The sequence below is a fragment of the Pongo pygmaeus genome, chromosome 15 (assembly GCF_028885625.2).
Source record: "Pongo pygmaeus isolate AG05252 chromosome 15, NHGRI_mPonPyg2-v2.0_pri, whole genome shotgun sequence".
In the NCBI taxonomy this organism is placed as follows: Eukaryota; Metazoa; Chordata; class Mammalia; order Primates; family Hominidae; genus Pongo; species Pongo pygmaeus.
Window position 1 is genome coordinate 75,001,978 of NC_072388.2, and position 6,584 is coordinate 75,008,561.

The 6,584-nt window shown below is 42.9% G+C and overlaps 1 protein-coding gene across 3 annotated transcripts in view; it reads left to right on the plus strand.

Moving 5' to 3' along the window:
* The window catches only part of IFT43 (intraflagellar transport 43), a 102,469-nt gene that overhangs the window by 83,365 nt on the left and 12,520 nt on the right, over positions 1–6,584 (plus strand). The window lies entirely within an intron of this gene.

Below are 6,584 nucleotides of genomic sequence, written 5' to 3' on the forward strand. Positions count from 1 at the left end.
TGCAGGACGTCTTCTTTGGACAGCCTCAGTCACCAGTTGCTCATGTTTTGTATTTGTTCAAAGCACCAAGAGACTTGTGTTTTAAGTAAGAAAGCATTAAACTCAGGAAAAAGGATTTTAAAGTTCTTTGGCAGAAACTTCTAAATGGAAACACAAGAAAACAAATTGATAATCTATAGAATTATCTGGACTTGTACTCTTCTCCAGGCTTTTCTCCACCCTGCCTTAAACCTATTCCCAACTCCCTTGAAAAGACTTCTGAAATTCTACTCTCTCTACTTTTTTCATCATGGAAATACTAAATTGCAAGGAGCAACTGCTAAATGTTATAGCAAAATCCTCTGAGCACTGAAGTTTACACATGTTATAAATACATGGAATTAGAAAATTGTACTGGCCGCCATCGGGGCGTCATCACTTTAGGATCAAATTGTTGCACCTTTAAGGAACTCTAGGACATCTTGTCCAGACCTGTCCTTTGTCATGTTAAGAAAGTGAAGTTCAGAGATTATTATATAAAATAACAGGACTCAAAGAGAGAAACTCTGGTCCTCTGACTTCCAGGACACTCTGCTGTCATGCCCCAGTGTCCACCAACATCACCATCATCATCATTTACTACCAAACACTTACCATATGCCAGCTACATTTTCTCTCATTTACTTCTCAAAACAAATCCGTAGGAAAGTTTTGAAAAATCAACTTTACTAAGGCCTGATTTGTATACAATAAATGATATCCTTATTAAAGTGTACAATTTAGGTTTTCACAGATACATATACCTGTGAAACCCCTGCCACAAGACAGAACATTCCCATCACCCAGAAGTTCCTCCGTGCCCCTTCCAGCCCATCCTTCCTCTCTCTGCCTTGGCCTCAGACAGCTACTGATGTGTCGTTCATACTATAGAGTAGCTTGCGGTTTCCAGAATTTTATATAAATGGAAGCGTAATTATTTACTCTTTTGTGCCTGGCTTTTTTTTTTCACTCAGTATAATGATTTTGAGATTCATCTAGGCTGTTGCATACATCATTAGCCTGTGTATTTTCATTGCTGAATAGTATTCCATTGTATGGACATACCACGGTGTGTTCAGTTGTTGATAGACATTTAGATTGTTTATTATCCCCATTTAATTTATTATTTATTTTAAAAAATTTTAAGAGATGGGATCTATGTTGCCGGCTGGCCTCAAACTCCTGGGCTCAACTAGTCCTTCCACCTCGGTTTCCCAAAGTGCTGGACTACAGGCATATGCCACTGTGCCCAGCTCATTAACCCCATTTTAAAGCAGACTAAGGCAAAGAAAGGTAACCTTACCTAAGGTCACACAACTAATAAATGGTAGCACCAGGGTCTGAATATGGATCTTGACCTCAGGGCCCTCGTTCTTAGCCTCCGGGCTCTAACAAATGGTACAACTCTCAGATACACTGGCGTCTCCTTCCACAGGTAGTTTGTATTAATGTCAGCTTCCAGATTTGTAATACAGAGTGCCTAGAATGATTGATGGGCTGCTTAATAAAATTTCATTAAGGAAGGAAAGAAGAAAGATACCTATTTTCAAGAATACCTCTAGTATTTTTTCCTCCTTCATAAACTTGATATGTGAAATTTGTGATTTGGCCTTTATTTTGGCCCTGGAGGTTTGAAGCATAAAACCCTTTCTTGTCAGAGAGCGCTCCTGCTTTTACCCTCCAGGAGGGATGCCTCTTCTCCAACATAAATCTGTTTTCCATGCAGTTATGCTTGAGTCCTTTAATGGAAAATCAGTTCATATGTTACACTTCACACTCGACTTAGTCCATTTCACTGTATATGAATGTTTAGAATCCATTATGCAGTAGGAATCATATGTTACATATAACTAGTTTCTAGAATTATCTTTGCTCAGAGAATTACTTGGTTGGCTAGTGAAGGCTGCCCCTTTGAACTTAGAATATCCAGTGGGTGGGGAAACTCGGGAATGATTTCCCTGAATCATCCATGGACGTCCATTCAGCAATGACATTAAGCAGATCTTTGAGCACCTGTAAGGAAACCTAGTGGTTCATAATAAAATCACATCCAGGCTCTTTGAGGTGGTCTGTGCAAGGAGCACTATCACTTAGGAAGGGGCTGATCACTGTCTTACACTTGTAGGGATATGTGATTGGTGACCAATTCCAAAGGACAAGGTGTGAATATTAGAGAATAGAAATGAGGATCTAAGGTCAGGGCCCCTTCCCAGTAGACAGTCTCCTTCCACCACCAGCCTTGGAGATTAGACTTTATTGAGGAAAGCCAGCAGCTTTTCATCCAACGCCTCCTGTGGCCTGTATTGCTCTAGATGCTGGAGTTAGTGATGAATGAGACAGTCCTTGCCCTTCAGGAGCTTCTGATCCAGTGAGGAAATACCCTTCCTTCTCTTTCTTTCGGTCTTTCATAGACAACTTTCAGGAGACGTGTCTCTCTCTATGTATATTGCTCAGCATTCAGCCTCTCTTGCTTCATCCGTGGTATGTGTTGCTTATTCTTTCCTTGGGAAGATGCATGCTCTCTTCCAGACCTCTGATGCCTAGGGATAGAAGACAAGCATTTTCTCCATCCATTGATGCTTCAGGCTTTCTAGAAAAGAGAAGAGAAAAATAGAAGAGAGGCCGGGTACAGTGGCTCACGCCTGTAATCTCAGCACTTTGGGAGACCGAGGTGGGTGGATCATCTGAGGTCAGGAGTTCGAGACCAACCTGACCAACATGGTGAAATCTTGTCTCTACTAAAAATTAAAAAAAAAAAAAATTAGTCATGTGTGGTGGTGCATGCCTGTAATCCAAGCTACTCAGGAGGCTGAGGCAGGAGAATCACTTGAACCCAGGAGGTAGAGGTTGCAGTGAGCCAAGATCGCCCTACTGCACTCACCACTGCACTCCAGCCTGGGAGACAGAGTGAGACTCTCTCAAAAAAAAAAAAGAGAAAAGGAGCTTTGAAGATCAAGTGTGTTTTCAGAATGAGAAATGGAGAGTGAGTGACATCAGAGGTGGCTTTGGGATCTATTGCTTAACCAGAATGTACTACATGGGGACTATTTGCAAGACCATGACCAGGCTACCAGCTCAGACTCTGCTAGAAGCCAGGAAGATAATGTAAACCCGTGAAACAGAAAAGTGTAAAATTAAGGATAGTGGGGCCTGTGGTGAACCCAGAGAGGAGATGCCTGGCATAGCTTAAAATTTTTCGAATTCACATTTTTAAAAATGACAGAAATAATTTTTAAAAACACTTTATAAGCAGAACAACATATATCTGCAAGTTGGATTAGATCTTTAGGAGCTGATTTGCAAATCCTTCACCAGACCTTGTGGGGCACTGCTCTGAAGGACCACAGAACTTTGTTGGGGGGACAAGGCATAAAAGGTAAAAGGCACTGCAAAAGTTCCATAGCTAAGACAACAGTTTAGTGGATGGCAAAGGCAGCAAATGGTCATTCCTGTGTTAGCGGCTTACGTTAACTAATGGCCATGAGTTCAGAAGAGGAACTGATCCCTGAGGGCTAAGAGCACTTCAAGAGAAAGGAAGACCATGTGCTGGGTCCTGAAGGATGGATAAGAGTTGGCTAGCTAGAGAAGCATGTGAAAGACCTTCCAAGGAAGGATGTCTGGCATAAGAGACTCCACATGGAAAATGAATAAAGAATTTATAGTAACCAGAAGAGAAGCTGATTCAGCAGAGATAGGTCTTGATTCTGGTGCTTTCCCAACTACAATACTCATCCTCCCCACATAAACTGCCTTTGATTAAGTTAGGAAGATAGCCACTCACCTAATTTGCTGATTCTAGGTAGAATTACCCACAACTATAGCTGACACAATGCTTCAGGGAAGTGGGGATTCATGATTCTGGAGAATAGCTGGAGAATGATGGACAGCCAGAGCCCCAAATGACCTCATGGTCCCCAAACTGTAGGATGGCAAAACTGCTCTGTCTTACTGAGATGACCATCCTTCAGTGGCATAATCATCCATTCTTGCTCTTGGAATCAAGTTTCCAGCTTGCGCTAAGTCCTTTAGATGTCTTCTGTCATGGAAAGTTGTATGGTGTTAGAGAAAGAACATCAGATCTGGAGTAGGCTTGAACTCAGTCTCTACAAGTGACTTTGGGCAAGTCATTAGTTCATTTATTTGTTCGTTCATTTACAACCCCTTGATGAATATTGCTGAGTGTGATTGTGTTGCATGGGGCTAAGCATGGGGACGCGATGATGATCTGAACATTCATTGTCCTTACCCTCATCCAGTTTACAATCTATTCAGGAAAACAGGGCTTAAACAAATAGTCACACAGCAAAATAAGTAAGGACAAACTGGGACTGAGTCCCCTGAAGGACGAGTGCACTGGGTGCTGTGAGAGAAATACCTGAGACTGGGCAATGTATAAAGAAAAAGATGCTCAACTGGCTCATGGTTCTGCAAACTGTGCAGGAAGCACAGCAGCATCTGCTTCTGGGGAGGCCTCAGGAAGCTTCCACTCATGGCAGAAGGCAGAGGGGGAGCAGGCACGTCATGTGGCGAAAGCAGGAGCAAGAGAGAGAGGGAGGGGAGATGCCACACACTTTTAGACAACCAGAACTCGCTATCTCGAGGATAGCACCAAGGGAATGGAGACTTGATTTGGACTGGGGGATGAGGGAAAGCCACTCTGGAGAAATGACTTTTAAACTTCAACTTGAGGGCAGAGTAGAGTTGTCAGAAAAGGGAGGTATGAAGTCAGGGGCCAGGGAGGAGACTCCTAGAGAGGAGAGGAGACAGCAAGTGCAAAGTTATGTCCCCTCTCTAACCTCTTCCAGGCCTTCTTAGTCCCTTCCAGCTCTACAACCCAATTATCAGGAAGTCAACTCTGGATAGGTGAGACTGAAGATGGGCATTGAGAGGCACATTGACAGGAGCAAACAAATTATCTTTTAAAAAAGATGAAGAATGTTCAGGTGGAATAATCTAAGAATATGCAATTAGATATGGACTCAACTTTCAAAAGTTCATCTCAGAGCTAAATTCAAGTTACAAAAGAATTTGTGAGCTCCAAAATATGTCCTTAAAAAGTAGAAAGTCTCTGAAAACAGGAGCCCAAAAAAAGGACTCAGTCTTGTGTTTAACCATTGCCTTTTAGCAGAGCCCAAGACTGAGTGGAGTTGTAGCTCCCTCCTGGCAGCTGCCAGCCCTCAGGCACTGGGGCATGCCTCACCCCCACTGGAAAGGGCTGTGCTCCTTTGCATCCTGAGGTCCAGTTTTGGCAGAAGTGAATACCTCAAAACCTTAGGAATAATAAATCCTTCTGGCGAACCAAAAAGTGTTTAATTCCTAAAGGACAAGCTGGGTTGAGCCACTTCTAGCCAGGAGCGATTGAAGACTTAATTCTGCAAGTGTAGCAATCTGGATGATCTGAAAGTGCTGAGTTTAAGGGTAATTGCTCAATTTTCTATCCATGTCAACAGGGAAAACAGGTAAAAGTGACTGAACACAGCCAGGCAATAAGGCTGGAAGAGATGTGAGATGCTAGGCTGTCAATGGAATTAGAAAAATGCTATCTGTAGAGGACTGTCGTCCTGCTGTCTCTCCCTCTTCCACATTCATCTGTCTCCGGGCTTTCTAACTCTCTTTTGGACTCTCTCTCATTTTTTGCTTAATTCTTTCACCATATCCTTCATCCCTTCTTCTTCAAACAGCAGAGTCACTCTGAGCCGAAACAGCTTTGTCATAGAGAGAAAGTAGAAAGAACTCTTTAAAAACTAATCAATGGAAACCCTGATGGCTCAACTCCACTCTCACTTAGTAAGAACATTTCATTATGTTGGCATTGCTTCCTTAGGCTTAATATAGCATATGAGACTTCCTAGGTGGTTCCTAAACCTGCTTCCTTGGCCTCCCTAATTTTTAAACAATGATTGTAACTACTTGATATTGTTTGGATATGTGTCCCCGCCCAAGTCTTAAGTTGAATTGTAATCCCTGGTACTGGAGGTGGGGCCTAGTGGGAGGTGACTGGATTATGGGGCTGGCTTTCTCATGAATGGTTTGGCACCATCCCCTTGGCGCTATCCTCATGCTAGTGAGTGAGTTCGGTTTGTTTAAGTGTGTGGCGCCTCCCCACCCGCCTCTTACTCCTGCTTTCTCCATGTGACGTGCCTGCTCCCCCTTCACTTTCCGCCATGATTGGAAGCTTCCTGAGGCCTCCCCAGAAGCAGAGGCTGCTGTGTTTCCTACACAGCCTGTAGAACCATGAGCCAATTAAACCTCTTTTCTTTACAAATTACACAGTTTCAAGCATTTTTTTTATAGCAATACAAGAATGGCCTAACACACTACTTCTGATGTTTTATCAAATAACACTCCTAAACTCAATTTGTTTTCCTAAGTTCAGAGTTACTAGGACTAGACATTAAGGTCTTTCTTAGTCTCCCTAACCTTTCCTAACACATGCGCATGTAGGAACTCCACATCCATAGTGGAAACCGGGGCTGGGTGAGGTGGATTGATGCTTACTGGTCCAAGGATTAAGCTGCCCTCTCTTTTGTCTCAGTGCTTTGTCAGACGTTGGTCTGTTTACAGGA